The following is a 25,493-nucleotide window of genomic DNA, read 5'->3' as shown; positions in this document are numbered from 1 at the left end:
CAAATATTAATAATTTTATTTAAAATAAATATGAGGTTCATGAGGTGAAATATCGCAATATTTAAACCCCCCAATCCTAATATTAATATTGGTCAACTGTTGGTAAATCGACATAGGCAACGTATTTTGTTTATGCTTTTTAAGCTCAACTCTGTCAACTATGTACAACAATGTATGAATTGCCTATGAGAACCTATGGTGAAAAGAGTCTGATTTTAAAAATTGTGAATAAGACGCATACCTCTGTTTCTGTGATTTTCTAGAAACTTCAATAAGCTGTCAGTGTCCATAAGAGAGTGAGATCAATGCATTTGCAAGTAGCTGTTTAGTTTAGTTCTGCTCGGATGCAGTTGTCAGTGCCTGAATTATTCTGTAGTAAATTTGTTTATCAAATGTGGTTTCCACTCCTGCAAATAACCAAACTCAGTGTGAACAGAACAAGATTAAGCACTCAGAAGGGGTTTGACAAGCCTGTTTAGCAGCATCGTGGATGTGGCCACCATGTTTCTCTTGAAATAAGGAGATTGTCATGTATAACGTGATGCAAGTACGTAGTTTACCTGTGTTTATAAGTGTGTCATCAAGTTTTGTCTGTCAGCTAATATGTTTAGCTGGTGTTATGTGCTGTACGTCAGTCCACATGTGCGTGTGAATGTAATAGTGATTTATTTCGATTTTTTTTGTAACTATATGAGTGTGTGAAAAGCAGAGGTGATGTTTGATCTGCCCCAAACAGCTGCTGCTCCTGCAGGGATGTCTGGGAGTGAGAGCTCACGTGTTTTCATCTCTTTGTGGGAGCGTCTCTAGTGCTTCATGGAGCTTCAATAAACAGCAATAAGAGCTGCAGGGGCTGGTGCATTTAAAGCAGTCATCTGTAAATGCCTCAACTGCTATTTAAAATAATAGGTTAGCTAGCACCGTGCCAAAGAACCTTGATGTTTTTCAATTTTTCATTTTTTTTAATTTTTATTATTATTATTTTAATGATATTGAATGCTTATTTTGATAATAAGCGCAATTTTTCTGACTGGAAAGCATTAATTTGGACAAAACATTAATTGTTGTGAAGCATATTTAAAATAATTAAAACATTTTTTACATTTTTATATTGCACACAAATCATATTGAATGTATTTTGAATATTTGAAAAGACTGTACATGTTGCATAAAGAAAATGAAGCATTTTTTAGGGCAATTGCTATTAGCATTAGCATTATTTGGACATTATTTATACATTATTATACATTATTTTATGACAACTGAGCACTCTCTTGAGTCCCCCCCAATATGACATTTTCCCCATTAAAGGTAAATACAAAATATAAAAATAAAAGCCTATTTTTTGCTTTATGCTAATAAGAACGTAGAGGAAAATGTTTTTCATTGTCATAAAAACAATGTACAATTTATTTATGTACTGTATCATTTATATATTTTATATTATTTTTGATCTTACTAACATAACACAAACAGGGTTCCTATGCAGTTTGGATAAGTATGGAATTTGATTTGAGTAATTTCCAGGTCTGGATAAGTATGGAACAAAATATTTTTTTAGACTATTGCCCATATTAAGGTTTCTAAAATATAAAATTAAGAATTTCTAAAAAAATATATTTATCATGCAAGTAAAGTGTTTTCATGGCAAAAGTTTACAAGTTTAGTAATTGCATTTATGTTATATATTTATAATTTGAGTCTGGAAAAATATGGAATTTTGAAATGGAAAATGTGTCGGAACCCTGCATAAATCTCTCTTAGTCACTTTATCTGTTGTATAGATTCTGTGTTTGTGATTGATTGAGTCCGTTTGAGTTGGACACTGCGTCGCGCTGCAGGCGGTGTCAGTGGCTCTGAATCTTTAAGCAGGCTGCTCATTATTTGCTGTAGTCTGAGCCGGACATATGTAATTACAGCAGGGAGGATGTGCTGCGCTTTACTGCGGTGTCCTGTTGACTGACAGTAGATCAGGTCTGCTCAATGCGCTCAGACTGTTGTAGAAATAAGCTTGGCTCGCTCCTCACATCTGTGCGCTGACTTTGATGGATTGTTGAGAGCATTTCTGCCAACACGGCACCACATTTACTCACTATATACTGAGTACATTTCTGTGCGTGTGAAAGTGCATGTGTGTGATCATGTATCACGCTCTTGTTGTGGTCAGAGCAGTAGTGACCACTAGATGGCAGTGCTATCATCTTGAAAAGGGACATTTTCACCATTATGGCCTGCAGAGTTCATTGCAGGTGAAGATGATCGAATTTTTAATTAAGATTAATAATATTTGTAAACATAATATAAAATGTCAGACTTCAAGTCCAAGTCTTGCTGACTCATATTTCCTATTTCTGTTCCCTTTCACCATCATTTCCTTTTCTACTCTTGACACTCCTACTGATAAAGTGGCCAAAAAACATAATGACTAATGACATGAATAAGCCAGACAAATTCCCTCTTCCTGTTCTTTGAATCATCATAGCTCATGCCTGTCTACTCCGTTTCTGTCAGAACTACCTCAGATTAAAACAAACATAAGCTAGTACGTTCACAGCGCAGCTGAGTGTGGTTCAAATGTGTTTTTTCCCCATAATATGCATCACAGATCTTTTTTTTCTTTTTTTCTCAAAGATATTGTGAATCACTGTCAGAAAAAATGTGCACAGTTTGTTCCTTTAGGGGTACTAGCTTGTCACTGGTTATTTGTCATCTTTGTACGTTATTTCCCGCTTAAAGGTGCATATTAGTACCTTATGTACCATTATTAAGGTGCTACTATGAAGCTTTTAGGAGTAAATACGGTACAAAGATGTCCTTTAAGATTACTGCCCTAGAAGGCACATGTTTTTCCTTCAGTCTGACCTTTTCAATTCTGATCTAGGTCACTGTCATGAAATAAATTGAATATGCATCTGTTTTTCTGCAATGTGAACAATCAGAAGGTTCAATTCCATCACACAATTTCAATCAAACTTGACATTCATCATAACTGCATGTTTGATTTACCCATGGCAGAAATCAAAAAATATTGTATGACTTGCTCTCAATATGTAGCATTAGACAGAATGGAGCTAAATATACAGTAGTTGTTATAAATGTAGTTGTTGATAACTTTATGATGAAAATTCAATAATTTAACTTATATACGTTACTGTTTAAAAGTTTGAGAACATGAAAATTTTAAAATGTTTTTGAAAATCTCACCAAGCCTGCATATATTTGATCATATTTATTTGAAAATCTAGTAAACATAGTAATAATATGAAATATTTTTACAATTTCAAATGACTGTTTTCTATTTTTATATATTTTAAAAGTGCAGTGTGTAAACTTTAGTGGCATCTAGCAGTGAGATTGTGAATTGCAATATAGAGAAGCAACGGTGGCCAACACAGGACAAAAATGTCATCGACTGAGATAGCAGAGAGTAGCCAGGCAAGCAAACGCGTTATGTAGAGCAGTTTGTCCGTTTAGGGCTACTGTAGAAACATGCCGGCCCCGGCGTAAAATGGTACTTAACGGTGTATGTAGATTATGGCTCAGTCCCAAATGGCACCCTAAACCCTCACGGTCTTCCTCTGAGTCCTCACTTTTGTGGCGTAATGCTGCGTAGCTCACAGACTTGCGGGCTCAGCTAAAGTGCGCATCAAGGGCGCATAGCAGCCACAAAGGGGGCGCTCGCGAGCACCCTTCTGAAACCTAAAATGATAAATGGGACACCCTAAGACCGAAAGTGCATAGAAGTGTGCCATTTGGGATTCAGACAGAAATGGCTCATTCTAAGGTAATAAAAACATTATGTAAGGTCTTTATACATCACTGAAAACGTTTAAAGTGTAACATTTAAAGTGTAATTTATTCCTGTGATGAAAAAGCTATATTTTCAGCATCATTACTCCAGTCTTCAGTGTTACATGATCCTTCAGAAATCATTCTAATATCATGATTTGGAGCTCAAGAAACATTTTTTTTTTATTATTATCAATGTTGAAAACAGTGATGCTGCTTAATATTTTTTGTGGAACCTGTGAATGTTTTTTTAGGATTCTTTGATGAATAGGAAGTCCTAAAGAACAATATTTATCTGAAATAGAAGCCTTCTGTAACCATATTGTCTTTACTGTCACTTATGATCAATTTAATGTATCCTATGCTAAATACATTTTATTTTTATTTTTTTTAAAAGACCTGAACTGACCTCAAACCTTTCACCAGGTGCTATAACCTTTAACACAGTAGAAGTGTTGCTTGTTTAGATTATAAACGTTCAGGCTGGAATTTGTTTGCATTTATGTCATTTTAAATTTAAATTTGTCATTATTCATTAGCCTTGCAGACAGATGCTGACATACATAGTCAAATTGTAAAATTCATTGTGTGTGAAGGCTTTTACGTTGTCCCACCTTTCCTGGTTCTGATCACGCTTCCATCTGTTCTGTACTATTGAGGCCACATATGACTCCACTGAATGCATTATTAAAATTTTGCCCCTTTTTTGCCTCCCGCCCTCATAATTAATCAACATGCAGGTTGACACCAGCATCCACCACACATAAGCTTCACAGGCATTGCCTCACTTTATTTGTTTACTACTGAGAGTGTCAGTGTAAGGTCTTTTATGCAGGCGGGTCAGTTTAGGAATGTCATCTGTTCAAACCGGTGATATGGGCCACATTTAAAAGGTAATGTCAACAACCTCACAAAAAAAACAAAAAAAACATCAGATTTTAGACTAAAATTTAATATTTATTTATTTATTTGCTCAGGAGAGCTTTTTTTGTAAATAAACTCATTAGTGAAACTGCTTGAATTATGCAGCATGTTGATGAATAAATGTCATAAATCATTTGGCGAGTCGTCTGCCGTCTGGTGAAATGCGGTCGCCTCGCATTGATGTAGTCTCAGTTGATGAGTCATGATGTGTGCATGAGGTACGACCATCACCAGAATGAAACTTTAATGGTCCCTGCTGAAAGATTTATACTATTTAGAGCGGCAGGGGTGTGAGGCAGCGTTCTCACATGATGTTTTGAATGAGAGCCTAATTTTCTGAGGTTGAGATGAGGGCCACAGAGTCGAGTTGAGAGAGCATGTTGCCCTGGGGTCTTCCCTCATGACCATAGGCCACCTTTACACATACCATTAACATGCATCTCATATCCGGATAATAAAGTATGTGGATTTTCTTTGTCTGGATTGCATTTATACCTTAGAATACAATGCATCTCCAATGTGATTACCTTCTCCACCTTCTTCACCTCCTCCTCCTTCTTCTTCTTCTTCTTCTTCACCTCCTCCTTCTTCTTCTCCTCCTCCTTTTTCACCTCCTCCTTCTTCTTCTTCACCTTCTCCTCCTTCACCTCCTCCTCCTTCTACTTTTTCTTCTTTACCTCCTCCTCCTTCTCCTCCTCCTCCTTTTTCACCTCCTTCTTCTTCTTCACCTCCTCCTCCTTCTTCTCCTCCTCCTCCTCCTTCTTCTTCACCACCTCACCCTTTTCTCCTTCTTCTTCTTCATCTTCGTCGTCACCTCCTCTCTCTTCTCCTCCTTCACCTCCTCTTCCTCCTTCTCTTCATACTTTTTCTTCTTCTTCACCTCTTCCTCCTTCTCCTCCTCCTCCTCCTTCTTCTTCTCCACCTCACTCTTTTCTCCTTCTTTTTCTTCTTCATCTTCTTCACCTCCTCTCTCTTCTTCTCCTTCACCTCCTCTTCCTCCTTCTCCTCCTACTTTTTCTTCTTCTTCACCTCCTCCTTCACCTTTTTGTTGTTCTTCTCCTTTTTCTTCTTCACCTTTTTGTTCTTAACCTTCTCTTTTTAATCTTATTAACCTTCTTCTCCTCCTCCCCCATTCTTCACTTCCGCTTCCTCCTCCTCCTTCTTTTTTTCTTCTTCACCTCCTTCTTACCTTCTCCTCCTCCACCACCTCCTCCTTCTCCTTCTTCTTCTTCACCACCTCCTCCTTCTTCACCTTTTTGTTTTATTCCTTCTCCTTCTTTTCTTCACCTTTTTGTTTTTAACCTTCTACACCACCTCCTCCTCCTTCACCTCTTTTTTATTCACCTCCTTCTTCTACTACTTCTTCACTGCCTTCTTCTTCTTCTTCACCTCTTCCTCCTCCTTTCTTCTTAACCTTCTTCTCTTAACCTTCTTCTTCATTGAATGTAGAATGCATCACTGAGCACATTTGAATTCAGTGGTCATATAGCAATGCATCTCACTGAAGGTGCATTTACACCTGGCTTTAATGTGGTCAAGCGCTATCTGATTGTGAAGCATGCATAATATTGCCAGGTGTAAAGTAGGCCATACATGTGAGAAATGGAGAAAAGAAAAAATGCCTCCCAAAACAAAACAAAAAATCATCATCAGTTTGAGCAAGAAAAATTATGCAAATGTTCAGATCCAATTTTCCATGTGAGTGCAACACTGCACGGACGATTTGCTATTCAAACGCCATCAAACGTGTTTCTGTCGAATAGACAGAGGGTGAGACAACCCACCCAACAGGCTTTTGATGAGTCTAGGGCGGCCAGTGCTCGCCTCCCAGCAGATGGCCTGTCCTTCCCGTCGGCCTGTTTTCCATGTGGGTTTACATTTGTCTGTGTGTCCGTGAATGAACTTGTCTGCCCCGTCCAGCTCCTTTAGATTAACCTTCAAAATATATCCTGGAGAGAAATTGTTCCGGTCACACAAAAGTTATTCATGGCTGTGAGGTTGTTGAGAGCGTGCGTGCTGCATGAATTTCTTGCTTTCTGTTTGTTTATATGCAGCGGGCACCTTATCTTCATTTTCCTCCCTGACCTGATGCTCTGCATTGTAAAATAAGTAGCCTGGAATTAGTTTGGTGGGGGTTTTTCTTTGAATATGGTGTGCCTTGTTCTTGAAAACAGCCTTTACTCTCCCTTTGAAGTTGAAAAATGGGCCCATATGTTTGGAGGTAAACAAAAGATATTTGAATTATTTTCACTGCTGTTTATGCTATTCAGATGCATGCTCATCATTATGCTGAAACATGTTTTGCAGAGAGATGCTGCTTTTCTCTAAACGTATAAAAGCACCATTTCATAAACTGGAGCAAGAGCAAGAGGGACCTCTATTATACTTTAACTTTGCAAGATAGTTCATCCAAAAATGAAAAAAAATTATCATCAATTACTCACCCTCATAACGTTCCAAACTTGTAAGACTTTCATTCATCTTCAAACCACAAATGAAGATATTTTCAATTAAATCTGTGAGATTTCTGTCCCTCCATTGAAAGTCAATGCAACTACCACTTTGTCACTTCAAAAAGTTCATAAAGAGATCCATACAACTAACCCATATGTGGTTTAGTCCAAATTTTCTGAAGAGACATGATCGCTTTATATGATGAACAGATTGAATTAAAGCTTTTATTCACACATAAACATTGATCGACGAACATAAACAGAAGCTCAGTTGTACTCATTTGCCACGCAAGAACAAACCTCATTGGTTTTCTAGTGGAAGTCACACATTGCGTAACACATGAGAACATACCGTATTGGTAGCAAGCAACATGCTTGCGTTTCCGTTTACCATAATTGATGTGTGGGTTGATGAATGTTTATATGTGAATAAAAGCCTAAATTAAATCTGTTTATCCTATAAAGCATATGAAGAATCATATGAATTAGTTTTATGATCTCTTTATGAACTTTTTGAAGCGTCAAAGTGGTAGTTGAATAGCTGTCAGTGGAGGGACAGAAATCTCTTAGATTTCATTAAAATATCTTCATTTGTGTTTCGAAGATGACTGAAAGTCTTACGGGTTTGGAACGACATGAGGGTAAGTAAATGATGACAGAATTTAAATTTTTGGGTGAAAAAAACTTTTAAAGCATTCAAAACAACAGCTCAATCTGACATGATAAAATTAAATACCTTCCATTATAATCAACTAAACTGTCTGCAGTGCCCAATGTGGATACATCAGTTGACAGACACCTGGTTCCTGTTTTTTTTTTTTTTCTTCTCGCTTCACTTTCACTGTCCCAATAAAATAAGAAAGTCGGGCGGTCATTATCGGAAAAGGAACCCTGACGGTGATCGGGTCTTCCAGAAGGGGTTTATTTGGCGATAATGACCAGCTGACTGTACTTTTTCTTACTTATTATATAGCTCATTGCCAAATAGATAAATAAATGGATATGAAATATTGATTTGACCTAAAAGGACTTTATGTGAGGAGAAAGAGATTGTGGAGTGATACATGAGACATGAAACCAGCTGAACTTTTTTTTTTTAAAAATGGTTACCTGGGAAAATAAAGTTTTAAAAATCAATGATTAATCAAAATCAAGGATTCCAGAGAGCAGTGACATGAAAGTATTGTTATTTTAATGTCATATATGATATTAGAATGATTCCTTGAGTGAATTGAATCATTATTTCTCATGGGGTTTCCATTGCATTGTAAACAACACGACTGGCCCTTTCAGTATTCCTGTCTGACTCCTGTCACACAGAAACCCACTGAGCTGGTCTGACCAGAGCACAGATACAGAAGAGATGGTGAGGAACGTAAATGAGGAACACAGCAGGACTCCACTCCAGAGGTGTGACATTTCATTAACAATGGATTTAAGCCTAATGGCTTTACCCTCGGCATTTCACCGGATGATTGCATGAATAATTTCCTCTCATGCGCCGGCAGATTTGTCTATGAGCAGTTGTTAGGCAGTTCATTGTTTAGATTATGTGGAGCTCTTGAGCTGTAGTGTGTGCAGTTCCGGTCTAAGGCCAGAAATATACTCTATGGAAGTCTTTTGGCACAAATGCTAATGCGACTTCGCATGTATTTTTGAAGGTGGACCTTTAATTTTCCCAAGCTTATTGCTCACTAAAAACCCCCCACAGTCATCATGTTTTCAGGCCATTTTAAGTTTGATTTATTTTTTTGACGTGATATAAAGCGGTGATATCTAAGTTGTTTGTTTACTTTGTGAAATAGTCTTAACATTAACAGCATCATTGTCTTCATTTAAGCCGATTCGAGAATGCGCACAAAATTAGGAGGTGGGATTTATCGCATGAACCATATTCAATCATAACCAATCACATCCAATCATAGCGCAATGGAGCCATTGCCTCTTCTCACCTGACTTTCCCCCATTCATTCTCATTTACCTCCGTCAAACCCAGAGCACACTTTAGGGGGTCTGTTTAAAGTCAATGGGCTCAGGGGAGGGTGCGGTGTCGCTGTTGGACAGTGTTACTTTATAAAAACGAGTAACCGTTTTTTTTGTGTTTATTAGTATACCACATAATTTGCTCAACTTACTAGTGAAATGGTAAGTCGAGTCCCCCTGGTGCTGAGGAGCGCTATTTGTATGGTCCACAGAGTTATTTCCATTTCAGTTATAGTAGTATACATCAATGCAGTGCACTACGTTTTGAAACAAATCCTACATGTATATTTCATGTTCACGCACTTAATATGTTTTGCATCACATTCTCTGTAGTTGTGCGGCTTAAATAAAGATTATTTTCACATCAGTCTCATTCAGCCAGCGGTCATCGGTAGAACACACAGTCACTGTTCTGTAATTAACACACACACAAACAGGTGATGCTAGCCTTTGGAAACGATGACTAGATGTAACCGTGATAGCCCAGTGTGACATTACTGGTGGCTCGTGTACCAGGACTGAAATATTCAGTTACACGCTGTGTTAGTATGTCGTTTGGCAGCTGCTTGAAGCTTTCTGAGCCGTGGGGTAACGGGGCTCATCCGGTGACATATACTCACACATTTATCTTAGCCAGCATGGCCGTTTACTTACGAGTGTCAGGTTGTGCAAGCCACTTCTCCATTCATTTTGTCACCTCCGATGGCAGGGCCTGTCCATCTGATTCCCTCTCTCTCACGTCCCAGGTCCTTTCAGATCGCCAATCATTCTGATTTGTGACAAGTCCCCTTCTGAGGGACAGAGATGCGATGAATGTGTCATTTGGTTTAGTACAGTCATCAGCAGAGGCATGTCATTGCTTCTTAGATACTTTCAGCACTGTGACATTGTTTCAATTGTTGTTTTGATTTTTGTTTTGTTTTTATGTATTCATATAATATAAAGCATGGTCTGTGGAATGTCATGCATTGCACACTGGATTAGAAGCACCACATCTTTAAATCTATGAAATTACGATCACACCGGAATATTTAATAGACATTGCGGATTCAATGTGTGGCACGCCCCCCTGGGGAGGTCAGAGGAACATGTCAGGGGAGGCGCGGAGTAGGGCTGGGTGATATGACGATGTCAACTGATAGAGATTTATCTGTATTTAAATGTATCCTTGCAGTGCAGGACTGCTTAAGCATGATAGAGCACCAAAGAAACATGTATGAATGAGAAGAAAGAGTGGGACTTGCTTGATTTATGAGCTATTAAAAGCACAATAAACCATGACAGAGAATCCATGAATTCGTTACTGAAGTTGTGTATGTTGTGTTAGAAGGGATGCACACTGTCTTAGACTTTGAAAACCTCTGCTATAATGTTGTCAAAAGTACCGACCGCGATACCAAGTCAGTACTGAAAATACTTAAAAAGCACTTAAAAATGTGACACTTTGAGCACTGTTGAACGGATTCGTAAACCCCTTTGATTGGCCTTTGTGTTGACGCCCTCATCAGATATGTCTGTGATTGGCTATAATGATCAAGGCACGGCAGCGTTTGAAAGCACACGGTCCACTGATAGACGCCTACTTTCAAGCGCTCCCATGTGTATCTGTGTAAGCGCTCGGTGAGTGCCATTAATATCTATTTGCAATATATTTTTGAAGTGTTGATCATTGTAGCCAATCAGACATACAGTATCTGATGAGCGCGTGAACACAATTGCCGATCAGAGGTGTTTACGAATCCACTCAACAGTGCTCAAAGTGTCACATTTTTAAAATTTCAGTACTTACTTGGTATCGCGGTCGGTACCATTGACAACACTACTCTGCAATAAAGTGTATATATTTATTAGTTCAAAAGAAAAGCCATATAACAGGAAATTATATCACAAATGATAGGATGTCAAAATGTCAGATATTTTGATTTGGTGACATTTTATATATATATATATATATATATATATATATATATATATATATATATATATATATATATATATATATATATATATATTATTTATATATTTATATACATATATATATACATATATATAATAGAGAGAGAGAGAGACATGACAAGGTTAATGTGAAGTTTTTTGAGAAATGTAATAACTTCTATTTCATACTTAACAGTATTCATGATTCAAAAACTTTGTGAGCTATTAATATTATTATTTTATTTATTTATTTTAAAAAAAAAATACACTTGGTGCCTTTTTAACCAGTTTTTTTTTTCTGTCATTGACCCATGTAAATTAGTTACTTATTCATTACATTTATGAAGAAATAGTCATTCATCATTCATACTGCTGCCTCTGCTATTATAGTCTATAGGAAGGAGAGAGATTGAAAAATTTTGTGTTTTCTCACTGAGTTATGCCTTATGGTGCAAAATATGTGGTCTGCGCATTACAATGAATGAACATCAATGACCCGAGGTAATTAGCCGGCTGACACAGTTTTTCCTCTCTCTCCCTCCTCATACAAATGGGAGTATGAACCTGTGTGTGTGTGTGTGTGTGTTGTGTGCCAGAGACTCTGGGATTCCACTGAGAGGGGAAATGAAGCGGTGGCTGAGGAGATGCATTGATCTTAAAGACTATTGTCATACAGATTATAAGACACGAGACTGAGACGCTGTAGCACTGCTCAAAGCACCGAGCAAACTGGGATTCACGGTTTTGATTTTTTTGACTGTCGTCATTTGAATACATTACTGTTTGTGAAAATGTGGACCAGCTTTCTCAACAGAGGTGAGCAATCCAGTTTGCGTTACAAATTTGCAGTGTTTTTACAACATTCTTATCACTTGCAGAATAAATAAATTGTTTTCTGGAATTAAAAAAATGACATTGTGGTCACACTTGGAAGCTGTTTGTAGACAGTGTGCTTAGAAGAAATATCTTAATGATTTCTAGCAGCAGTATGCATAGCAAAGAAAAATGCTAATGAGATCTCTCTAATATCGAAATTGTTTCTCCTAGACCGCAGTGAGTGCTCAGATTTGTCACCAAAGACACTAACGTCTTCAATATAAGTTAAGGGATCTCGATTTGAACTCAAATTTTTCTCAGTAAATTGTTCTAAGACCGTATTATCTGAGCTGTGATATCTGTTAATTTTAGTTTTTTAGTTTTCTGACACTCTTAAAAATGAAGGTTTCAAAAGGGGGTTTTCGCAGTGGTGCCATAGAAGAACCATTTTTGGTTTCTCAAATAACCTTTCAGTGAACAGTTCTAAAAAAATAACCATTTTTTTCTTACTGTGAACATTTTAACATTTCATCTATTGAGCCCAAAGTATGCTTCTTTTTTTTTTTTTTTTTTTTTTTTTTTTTTTTTTTAACGCGCATGCTAACATATGTGTACAGTTGAATGTTTAGCCTTTCAAAGTATACTCCAGTTAATAGCAAGCACAAATACAGGCAGTCAACACATGCACTCTAGAAAGTTTCATCTTTGTCAAGTGTCTGCACTATTTTTCTCCAGAAGTTATGACTGATAAAAATGTCTTTTGTTTCTTTTAAACTAAAGTTGTGGCTATCTCATCATAACCCCCTCACACAAGCTCTTGTCAATCTGGGCATCTGTTGTTCTTCCAGTCTCTGGTATTTTGTTGTTATTCCATCTCTACAGTTTTGTTCTCTGTTTTTAAACAATGGACTGGCCCAGTGTTGCCACCTTGTGGAACAACTGATTAGTGCAAAACAAATTCAATGCGGTATGTGTGACTTGTCATACAAAGTATGCATGGTTACAAAAATCGGGCGGCACACGTACTATTCTGGTTATGAAATTTGGGCTTAAAGATTCTTTTTTTTTTTTTTTTTTTACAATGGAAAGGTTACATAGATGTTAAAGGTGCCCTAGAACCATTTTTTACAAGATGTAATATAAGTCTAAGGTGTCCACTGAATGTGTCTATGAAGTTTCAGCTCAAAATACCTCATAGATTTTTTTTAATTAAGTTTTTTAACTGTCTATTTTGGGGCATCATTAACTATGCACTGATTCAGCGCGCGGCCCCTTTAAATCGCACGGTCCCTGCCCCCCCGAGCTCTCGACTATAATACAGTGCATTTACAAAGTTCACACAGCTAATATAACTCTCAAATGGATCTTTACAAGATGTTCGTCATTCATACTGCATGCATGCGTCGGATCATGTGAGTATAGTATTTATTTGGATGTTTACATTTGATTCTGAATGAGTTTGATAGTGCTCCGTGGCTAAAGCTAACATTACACACTGTTTGAGAGATTTATAAAGAATGAAGTTGTGTTTGTGCATTATACAGACTGCAAGTGTTTAATAATGAAAATAGCGACGGCTCTTGTCTCCGTGAATACAGTAATAAACGATGGTAATTTTAACCACATTTAACAGTACATTAGCAACATGCTAACGAAACATTTAGAAAGACAATTTACAAATATCACTAAAAATATCATGTTATCATGGATCATGTTAGTTATTATTGCTCCATCTGCCATTTTTCGCTATTGTTCTTGCTTGCTTACCTAGTCTGATGATTCAGCTGTGCACAGATCCAGACGTTAATACTGCCTGCCCTTGTCTAATGCCTTGAACACGGGCTGGCATATGCAAATATTGGGGGCGTACATATTAATGATCCCGACTGTTACGTAACAGTCGGTGTTATGTTGAGATTCGCCTGTTTTTCTGAGGTCTTTTAAACAAATGAGATTTACATAAGAAGGAGAAAGCATTGGAGTTTGAAACTCAATGTATGTCATTTCCATGTACTGAACTCTTGTTATTCAACTATGTCAAGGTAAATTAAATGTTTGATTCCAGGGGCACCTTTAAAGGTTCTTCATGGAACCGTCAATGCCAATAAAAAACATATTTAATGTACTGTACAACAGCTATTGTCTTTACTTTTGCTGGAATTTATAGGCGAAACATCTGAGACAAAGTTGATGCCTAAATGAAACCTAAACATGGGTAAGCGACAGTGTAACATGTTATTTCTTCTCTTGATTTTTGGTTGTGGCAGTTTTAAAGTAGTAAATCATTTCTAAGGCAAGTTGGTTACATTTAATCTGAAGCCCCATTTTTAACCCAGCGTCGTGACAGAGTTGTGGGTGCGTGTATTCATCCATAAGTTATCTCCAGCCTTCAGGTCAGTGGCAGGGCAGTGTGGGGACTACACGAGGGAGGGGGAAGGAGTTTTCCATGTCTATGTCTGCATCCGGGGGGCATAGCAGACACACTTTCCTGTGTGTGTGTGTGTATGTATATGTGAGGCAGTGGAGTGTGACATAGAGTGGAGAGAAGGATGCTGGGATCAGGTGAAATGGGAGAGGGAGAATTCAGCTTGTTTTGCTCACTATAAAGTGAAACATATATTTGAGGCAGATTATAGTACCATTCAATGCATGCAGATGATGAGGTATATAATGTCTGGAGGAAGATTCCAGTTAGCATTGCCATCTCGGTGGAATCTTTGAGACAATCACCTTTTGCTTCTTTGAATGACAAGAGAAAGTGGTGTTTCAAGACTTTTTATCTGAAGTGGTGCATGTTTAGCACATACTCCTTCATTGTGGCATGAAGCTCAGCCCGACTTCCCTGATAATATTATATTGTACAACATAACATGATGACAAACAACAAATCTGTAAGCATTGACATGGTTGCAGTTTATTTGACTCCTTAATTATTTATTTATTTATTTTCATACAAGTCTTCAATTGTTGCATTGCTTCTTATGTTTGTACGTTCTAATGTCTCGAGCATCACATTTCAGATGGCTAGTGTTTAGTTAAATCATGTTTAACTATTCAAAACATTCAGTTGTGCTTTATATACCTGCTTTTGAAAGGATAAGAGCTGACGACCACCAAAAATTGACTTGGGAAAATCAAAGTGGGAAGAAAAGGTTATATATGGGTTTTATTGAAGCTCCCACCTCCGAATTAAAAGATGGCCAATTGTAGGTTACATTTGTTGTGGTCAATCAAATTTCAGGCTGCTTATGTGGACACGCAGATGGCTGGTGCAAAATCAGAATCTCTTTCAAAAGGTTAGTTTATTGATGGCACGATCAAACGAGTATCACAGAAATAAATAAGTTTTCCCTATCAGACTCTGGAACTCCAAACAGCTCTTCTTGATTTCTGAAGTGTGCTTTGAAGGCATGAAATTGCATTTGATCCCTGCGCTTTTTCCCCTGTTTACAGGCTCTTTTATTGCAACGGTCAGTTTGTGGTTCACTGCCAGGATTGGCCGCTTTCTGTCTCTAGCCCTGATGCGGTATCAGGACAGCCAAGGTGTCTGTGTGAGATAAAACACCACAATGACACACCAGAGAGCGGGCTAACCATCCAACCGAGACGCCAAGGGCGTTATTGCATTAATTCAGTGGGATCACTGTCAGTGCTGGGAAATGCACGATTCATTACCGCCATCTAATTTCATATAATGGCTTTTCGTGCACAGTTTTGTATTTATGTGGGAAACACAGCATGAATGTATGTGTACTTGTCTCTGAAATGCAATGCTGTGATGTGTGTGTTTTACAACCATCACATGAGTGTGTGTGGCTGACAATGCACATGAAGTTTAACTTCCTTGGCAGATCAATAATCACTCCGCGTAAAGGAGCTGTATGTCAGCAGAGCCGCGGTGAGTCGGCCGGCTTTTAGAGCATGATTTTATTAGCTCCACTAATCGATTTCTCCCTTCAGACCACACAGCCGCCGCAAACCGATCTCTGCCTCTTTTCCTCCGTAATGGCTTGGCACGCTGAGTCTTTTTGTTTTTCCCCTTCACAAGAACTCTGATCCCCAGCTGATTGAAGTGAGGACACTTTCAAGAAATGAAAATCCTGTCACTAATTTCTTTCACCCTCATATTGTTCCAACCTTGTATGTTGTTATATTTTGTATAACACAAAAAGAGAATAAAAAAAAATAAAAAATTATAGTCATTACAGCTGTCGAAGAGAGCTTGTTCTTGGAACATACCGCAAAAACTAGCCCGAAAGACGCTCACCAACGGCCAACCATCGGCTTGGTGTTTCTAGGCCCTTACTTATTTGATAGACTTTTAACATTAATTACTCGACTTTTTGTCATGTGTTTATGCTTACAAGGCTGCATTTATTTGATCAAAAATGCATTAAAAACACTAATATTGTGAAATGTTATTACAGTTTTAAATAATTTCAGTTAATTTCAGTTTCAATATATTCTAAAATGTAATTGTCATGTCAAAGCTGATTTTTCAGCAGCCATTACGCCAGTCTTCAGTGTCACATGATCCTTCAGAAATCGTTAATATGCTGATTTGGTGCTCAAGAAACATTTCTTGTTATTATCAGTGTTGAACAGTTGTTCTTGTTAGGGCTGTCAAAATGGCTGAAAAGCTAAATTCGAAATTCTTTCTGAAATATTTGCAAAATTCGAATTATATTCGAATTCTAAAGGCAAAAAAAAGGGAAAAAAATGCTTTATTGTCTATGCCCACAAGAGAGCGCAAGCGAGCGCAATAAGCAAAATACACCAAATGAAGCATCACATCTTTTATTGAAATGAAATGACATTCACTTTTTTTTTTCAAACAACTGTTTTTAAATAAAAGATGTCATTAATGTGCATGCAAGGTAACAAAAAGTGCATAAAAACTATAAGTACATCACGACACTAACCTGAGAAAACACGCTTCAACAGACAGCGTAATGTTTGTACTACATGAACACAAAATAGCGACCTGCCATTCAGAAACAATCCGCTCACTACGCATATTGCTCGTCAAAACACCTGAAGATGTTTTTTTTTTTTTTCTTGGACAATGTTTCCAGCTGATGAAAACACGCGCTCAGCTCTGGGGGTGTGTTTCCCGAAAGCATCGTTAGTCAACTATGGCCGTAAGTCCCACTGAACTCTCTTGGTAACGACGGAATTTGCGACCATAGTTCGCTTTCGGAAACGCACCCCTGACCGATGTGGCAGGTATGGTCAAATATGTCTTTGCCAGCTGCGCAATGTGTGGAAACAAACATACTGCACGGTTTTTGCCACCAACTATGATGGTTTTCGTCAGCAGGTAGCGTAGCTTCTCTTTCATACATATCCATCTGCTCCAAAGGCCTGGTGCCTTCTTCAGCACTGCTTAGGGTCTGACTGCATATGCCGTCGAACTGGTTGGCCATAGCAGACAGCGCAGTCTTTTTTTCTTGCGTCAACATCAGCGCGCTCACTTTTTGACTCCTCCATTATATTTATCACATTAATGCACCCTGCACCGCGCTGTACTGGGTAACATAAACAAGCCGCGTCAGTTACGTCATCATGGCTTGCGCTCCTCTTGACACTGCAAAAATTCGAATGCACGGGTTTTACATTCGAATGTGCCTTTTTTTTTTAAATTCGACGAATATTCGAAATTCGAATTTTTTTGACAGCCCTAGTTCTTGTTAATAATTTTTGAAAGCAATTATACTTTTTTTTTCATCCAGGGCTGAATTATAAATATCTTTACTGTTTTTGAACGGTAGTGTAACTCAAAACAAAGACGACAATAAACTTGCGACCATTATGTATAATTGCACTAATATTAATATACACTGCCCAGCCAAAAGTCGCTTTTTGGATTTAAATAGGCAAATGCAGAGTCTATGACTGGATCATTATTGCAGTGATTATTATGTTTCTAGCATGTTATATGTTTGGCAACAGTTCTTCTAACCCTAATTCATGGAGTGTGTAGCTTTTGATTTCTAAAAAATTGCTCAAATTGTGAAAGAATGGTTGGGAGGGAGCATGAAGAATCATTTTCACACATAAATTGGCAACTCTGAGTCCAGACCTTAAATTCATTGAAAGTCTTTGGGATGTGCTGAAGGAGACTTTACAGAGTGCTCGACTCTTGCATTGTCAATACTCTCAGGTTTATGTTCAGTTTTGTCATTCAAAGTTGACCCAGTTTCCCAGTGTGTGTCAGTTTGTGCCTTTGATTGATGTATTCAGTTCACATGTTTTCTAATGAATTAACTCAGTAGTTCTTGTGTATTTATTTATCCCTGCTCCATGTGCTTCCTTGTTATAGCCACCCGTGACAAATACAAGATCGTGCCAAAAAAATAATGCACCTCTTGATGGAAATAAATTATGTGATGTTATTTCCATCAAGTGGTGCATCAATTTTTGGTCAAGATCTTGTACTAACAACGCAAGAGTCGAGCACTCTGTAAGTCTACTTCAGCACATCCCAAAGACTTTCAATGAATTTTAAGGTCTGGACTCAGAGGTGCCAATTCATGTGTGAAAATGATTCTTCATGCTCCCTCCCAACCATTCTTTCACAATTTGAGTCTGATTAATCTTAACATTGTCATCATGGAATATGGCCATGATGTGGTTCTTTATATCCAAACAGCAATTTATTTATTTTTTGGCCGGGCAGTGTATAATAATGATAATAATAATTTGTTAAATAATATGTTGTTTATGGATATTGGTTATCAGCTATTTAAACAAAAATATTGGTCCATAAAAGTAAAACTAAAAATAATATAGTCTGAATGGCTTCTGTTCTATATTCATAGTCTTGTGAAATACAAACAAGATGTGGTTCACCCAGGATGCCGCTTTTGGAGAGAATTGCTCTTTTTAAAGGTTCAGAGAGATTGGTTTTAAAAGGACAATGACAGGTGTTTTTATCCCTTTTTGTTCTTCTTTAATTTGTTTTCTGTCTGGCCCATGAATCTTCAAGAGAAAAGTACTCATTACCAGTAGATATGGAGGACTGTTTTCTTGACTTAATCTGCGGGGAAAAGGAATATAGAGTGAGCTGATAGAGATGAATTTCAGCTGTTTTGTGTGAAGCAAATTCAAATGTTCTAGCTTCAAGCTGGGCAGTTTTTTCCCATGACCTTTTCGTAGACTCATTCATATGATTTATTTCCACTATAATTGCTTCTTTTCATCTTATCAGCAGTTGTAAGAAGAAATATCATAAAAAGCACACTGGCCATGAGATAAAATGTGAGTCAATAGCCATTAATGTTGCAGGGAAAAAAAGTAAATATGCAGTAGTTAAGAAGCATCATGAAAGCAGTGTTCATTTAACGCCCCCCATCCAATATCGGCTCAAGTAAAAATGTTCCTTTGATTTTTTCACTTCAAGTTTCTATTTCCATTTATTTTCCCAGCAGCTTTCATCCACCTTTTCATTAAATTGGATTAGCCTCATCAATTGAAGTCACTTGATTTCACATATCCTCAATTTAAAAAATAATGGCGAGATATGGTTTTCCCAGCATGTCGAATTGCTACAAGGCTCTTCTGTTTTCGCTGTGTTCTGTTTGCCACACAGTCCTACGAGGCCCCTGTCAGCGCATATCTCTGTCCTTTCATCTGCAGAGTCTCTGGAGAAAACTATTTCTAATGTTGTTACTTCATCACCTTCAAGTAGTGCTGCAGCAATTAAGATTTCATCATTGATAGTCGGCAAACACAGATGCCGCACCAGTATTACTGCTGCATTACTCTGAGCCGCTCTGCATGCAATGTCAGTTGTCTCAAATCACAGCTGATGTTAATTGATTTGGACACTTGCACACATGCACATAACCCTTGGAGTACCGATCTAGATTTCCACCATTCATTATAAAAGTGAGCAAATATAGTGGTCTTTTGATTATTACGAATTTACAGATATGTTTGATGATCACAGATTCTTTTCTGGTCGTGTATAAAGCAATAAGCCACTTGAGGCCATACATTATAGTGATTTTTACCACAAATACACCAAAATCCACTTAACTGTGGTAAAATCACTGTACTAAATGGTGGCATGGCGGCAACAGCAATGTGGTAAAAGACACTGTTGGTTAACCAGAGGTTATTATAAGGTGTCAGAATAAACCGGTTTGATTTTCTGTATGTGAATCAGATTGCAGAACCAGAACTATTAGTTTTATAATTCAATATCTCTATTTAGTTTGACTGAGAAAGACATTTAAAGTCGGCATGAAACAGAAGTTTCAGTAGTCTTTTATTCCCTATATCTGGGTGAAACGGCTCCTTGAACAAAAAAAAAAAAAAATTGTTTTTTCCATCAGGAATTGATTGGATCATTGGATCATGGTGGTTTGCTATTGCTGTGATCTCATGACAGGTTGTCCTGCACTCGTGCCGAGACAAGTCGAGAAGAGAAGAGACGACGCTCCAAGAGGGAGTTCATTTGTTTTATGTGGGCACATGAATTTAAAAAAGAATTCTGCCATGTTTAAAGTTTATGGCATGTCCGACTTGGGAACTTGGGTATCAAAATGATCCCCAAGCTTCCTAGTGTAAATACGACTTCATTCACGTCTGATTTTTAACCAGAATAATTCTGATAGCATGTGAGGGCAGCATATATCACAGTGACACTGCAATGTTGGTTTTGTGCTATTTGAAGACTTAATAAACTGTTAAATCTGACATGACTCTTTCCACCACAGCATGGAGGTTGAGACCTGCTTGTGATGAACATCCTCTCTGCATTTTATTATGGGCATTATGGCTTCATCCTCACCACAAATGTCTTCTCTTGATGCCCGATAGTGGAATTATGGTGAGAAACAGCTGGTGGTTCATTCACATGCACTTTGCCAAGCTTTTGTGTGGTTTGTTTTCGGTCAAAAAGGACCTCCGCCATATGCGAGCCATTACTGTGTCAGTTTTTACTGTACGAGATGCCTGAAAGAGCTTGTGATGCCCTTGGATTAGAGAAACACATTTGATTCATGTCATTTCAAAGCCTGTGTTAGCATGGCGTTCAGCTTGTCTCCTTTGTGAAGAGGCTACAGTGGCCATGATAAATAAAATCCTTGACGTTGTCTGAAAGCTCCTCGCAGTAGTCTAGTTTTGTGACGTCAGTGTTCTTGAAACGATGCTTTAAAGAAACACTTCAACATTTACTGAAATCTTAGAGTTTCAGATGTTGCTTCAGGTAAACACGATTTGTAAATCGTCTCTCCTTGAGTGCTATACTGATGCATAAGCATATAATGGATAAGGCAAGTTCAAATCAGTAGCAAGGCTGGCAAATCTACTTTTATTATGTATATATATTCATATTAATTTCAAATGTTATTTCAGTCACTTTGAATGGGTGATTGAACTAGCTGTGATTATGTGTGTATTTGTCATATTTGCCCTTATGGCTTCAGTCCTACTTGACACGTTTCAAGCTGTTTCCGCAGTGCCCTGCAGTGTCACATGCTATAATTTCAGTTCTTGCATGATTAATTAACATGCAATTTGTATGACTTCATGTATGACTTGTATTTTTTATTTTTTTTTTTCTAAACATTTTCACAAGATTTCTCTGATTTGTGGGGATTTTCAGTAGTTGTGTTGGCTTGCTGAACTAATTAAGCTCTCAGCAATTGTCTGCATCCCTTTCAGGAGTCAAAATGTGTGTTATGATCATGGAGAGCTCATTCTCTCTCATTTAGCATGCTGTTATGTAAGTCTTGGCTCATGTAATTCATTTTCCTCTCTAAAGCATTGTTCAAGTGTGCTTTGATGACGCACTGCTTACCCCTGCAATCCTATTATGCTTAAAACCTTTGTTTAGAATCCAAAACCTGGAACTGAAATCTGAGATACGTTCCAAGTTAAACAGTTTTCACTACTGGACTAGTTAATCTTATGAAAGTCAAACTTTAGTCGTAATCCTCCAACAAAAGTTTAGGATGAATATTGGATTGGTGCCGCAGCAGTAATGGTTCCTGTTAAAATCACTGTGAGAAATGAACCTCTTTTGTTAATGAGTTTCTTTCACTTTCATCCTCAAGAGACAGTGATAAAACTCAGATGCAAAGAAAGGATATTCATGTTCTTAAATTGGATGCATTCAATTTGAAAGGCTTAATTTCAGAAATAGATGTGAATGGATGATAATGTCTTTTTTGTGTTAAGTTAATAAAGGATTTTGCTGCCTGACCAGCTGCTTTGAATAATGGGCAGCTCAGCTGTTAAGGATTGACAGCCTTTATCTTCAGCTGATCAGACACAATAGAGTGAGTCTATTCATAAAACTTACTGTCTCTTTATATAACCTCTGTTATCATATTATTATTAAGATATATTTAGTGTTGGAACTGATATTTGTTTTTTTTATATATATGTGCTCAGGGATTTTCCTGGCTCAAAATTAGGCGGAGGTGGTAAAATCCTGATTAAGAGAAAAAGATTTATATTTTGAGAAAACTATCATGCAGTGGTGGTTGTATCTGTGGTGGGGCATGCTCCCCTGTAAGAAAATGTGTACATTTTAAAGATAAATTCATTAATCTTGTGCACTTTGAGAGTTCAAAATTAAAAGTTCCAACCCATGTTCAGTGTGCAAACTGAACAAAGAAAGAATCTTGTACCTGAACTTTAAAGGGGACTCTATAGGGCTTGTGCGCTAGAGATGTGCGGATCAGCTCTAACATCACCAAAATCCGCTGTTAAAAATAAATCATCCACCTGCCAACTTCCCAAACCTATGATATTCCCTGATTTAGAACCTGATCATCACAAATAATTATTCAAATTCTCAGTGTTAAGCGTGATGATATAATAACATATGACACTTAAGAAGGCTTCTTTTAAATAAATATCTAAAATAAAAGTTCTTCTTTGGCACACAGATAAACACAGATTTAACTCTATAAACTATCCCTTTAATATCCTGGCTTTTCTCAGTTTTCTAATGACATTGAATTTTTGACGCTCCGAAAAGCACGTGCATCTAACATAAAAGTAATCCATACAACTCCAGTGGGTTAATGAATGCCTTCTGAAGTGAAGCGATTGTTTTTTGTAGGAAAAATATCTGTATTCCGGCAACAGCCATACGCACGTTCATGAGAGAGTTGAGTTTGGAAGGGTGACCTCTGTCTCGAAGTAGGACGTAGCTCCTCTTCTCATATCAAAATCCTCCAACATTTTTCTTTAAAACTTATTGTTTTAAACTTCTAATTTGTGACCTTCATCTTGCTCTCTCCTCTGCGCTACCACATTCGTCAATTCTCACCCAATTCTCACGTCATACGTCCTATGTCATACGTTGGGTCAGAGGTCACTCTTCTGCCGTAACTCGACTCATAAACGTACATACACCCAGTGATTATAGTTTATAAAGTTATAAATATGGATATTTTTCTTACAAAAACCCATTCGCTTCATCTATATGTGTGTATATATATAATTCATAATTCATAATTCATTTTCTGACTTAATCATGTATATGCAGACTGTAATGTATGCAAACATTTTAAGTTCCTCTGTGTAGTGCGTGTTGAATGCATGAAGACTGGAGGCAGGAAGAGAGGATATTTATAACCTGCAAAATTACTGTATAAATGTCTATTGAGACCATCTCAATTCATATGAGAACTTGCATATTCTGCTTCTTTTTGATACTGCTTACCAGGAGTGGCCATCCAAAATGAGTTAAGCGCCATCTGAGCATCTAGAGTCTCTCGCTGTCAGACTGTGTCGACTTCAGATTCCCTATGGTGAATTTGAATGTAGCCTGAAGTTGCAGTTCAGTGAACCAGAGCTTGAGTTCTTCCAGAGTAATACCATTTTGCATGAGCTTTCTGCATGATAGCCAGTCTTGCAAATGTAGATACATGACTAGTTTTTTTTGGATGGCATATAAAACCTCATCAGCCTAAACAGAAGAGTTATGTCCATTCAAACTTAGGACGCATGACTAGACTAGGCTTCTTCTCAAAGGGATAGTTCACAATGAGGTCCAAACAATTGACTTTCATTGTTATTTTTTGAAATATAATCTTTGTGTTCCACAGAAGAAAGACATTTAAAAAGGATTGGAACTACATCACGTATATCAGTCACAGATGGTGACAGGAATAAACTGCAAGGATATTAAAAAGTGTTAGTAAAGTCTTTAGTTTTGTCTAGGGAACCAAGTGAGCTAGGTTTGCCACTGGTAAACCCCTCAAAAAGAGTTGCCTGACCCTTAATCCAGTTTTAAATTCTCTGGAAATCCTGAATGTTTCTGAGAATAAGTGGTTGACTCTTTGGAATGCTGGAGAGGTGTATAATAAATTCTTGGATGTAAATTCCAATCAAAGTCCACAAGAGAAAGTCAATAGTTGTGGTTTCCCTTGGAAACTCACTCCAAGGGTTATCTGGAATCAATTTTCCTAAAACGATGTTATTTGGAGATGATGTCATGGTGAAAACCTGCAGCTGGACTCTGGAGTTCAGAGAATTGTACCTTTTGGCTCTGGATCACATTTCCAAGCCTCACGTCAAACCTCATTTTCATCCTTCCAATAAGTGTTACACATGGATTGGGTTAGCTGAAGAATTGGGAGATGGTAATAGAAAAAGAAGACAAAAGCCCACCAAATCGGCACCTGTTTTCCATCTCTTGCTTTTTGGTCTCCAAACCTTCCTGCAACTTGCTGGATTCAAGTGGGAAGTAATTATTGGACCATTAGTCTAATGAAACATCTGACTCTCCTGGGAATGTGTCCGTCCACTGCGATTGATTTTTTTTTTTTTTTTGTGGCTCTGCAACATAAACATGAATTCACTTAGTGTATGATTATGCTTTTGTGGTGTATCATTAACGTTCCCATGATTTGCTGTTATAAAGGCACAATAGTGTCAGGTCTTAAAGGGATAGTTTAGCCAAAAATGAAACTATTGTCACCATTTCAGAAGTCATAGACTTTTATGATACTTCAAAATGCCCCAATTGTGCTATTTTAAAGGCTCCTTATTTTATTTTGGAGGTCTCATACGATAGGTTTACATGCATCCAAGGTCAAAAAACTTAATATTCTCAATTAATTTTCTCCTAATATACATTGCAGCATCACCTCTTTCCTCACAATGTCCAAAACGGTTCAATAAAGTATTTGGTCTCTCTAAACCCCTCGTTTCCGAGAGCCTACTCTGCTCTGATTGGTCAAATGGCCCAGTCTGTTATGAAATGAAACTCCCATTACCATATCTAAATTTCAGGTGTCGGTTTTACAGTATCAATTCGAGACTGATTGCTCATCCTTTGGAAGTGCATGCAAAGTGGATTTGCTTTTGCAGCGCAGAAAACAGTGTCTTCTCACCATTTCAACATGAACTCTTCCAGGCGACAGCTACAACTGCAGTGTTTGAGGGCAGGTCAAACTAAACGTTGTTCTTGGGCAGCCAATAAATAGGCTGGCATTATGCAAATTTGTGTTATTGACCACTCGTTTCAGGCAGTTCTGAATAGTTTCTTTCTTTTGGCAGACAATAACTCCATTTATCATGAACTTTGCAGACCTTTTACATTCACAAACAGCTATATTACACACTACA

At 37.6% G+C, this 25,493-nt stretch overlaps 1 protein-coding gene across 5 annotated transcripts in view; it reads left to right on the top strand.

Moving 5' to 3' along the window:
- The window catches only part of znf385b (zinc finger protein 385B), a 150,580-nt gene that overhangs the window by 34,949 nt on the left and 90,138 nt on the right, over positions 1-25,493 (top strand). Inside the window, exon 1 of one of the 5 annotated variants that reach the window (XM_048194494.1) lies at positions 8,553-8,573. The exons of the other annotated variants lie outside the window; for them this stretch is intronic. The gene's annotated coding sequence lies outside the window, so the exon portion shown is untranslated. Of the gene's footprint in view, positions 1-8,552; positions 8,574-25,493 lie in introns of those variants that run through there. 5 annotated transcript variants of the gene reach the window in all.

Source organism: Megalobrama amblycephala, linkage group LG6 (assembly GCF_018812025.1).
Source record: "Megalobrama amblycephala isolate DHTTF-2021 linkage group LG6, ASM1881202v1, whole genome shotgun sequence".
NCBI lineage: Eukaryota > Metazoa > Chordata > Actinopteri > Cypriniformes > Xenocyprididae > Megalobrama > Megalobrama amblycephala.
Note: the sequence above shows the minus strand (reverse complement) of the source record. Positions and strands in the feature narration are given on the sequence as shown.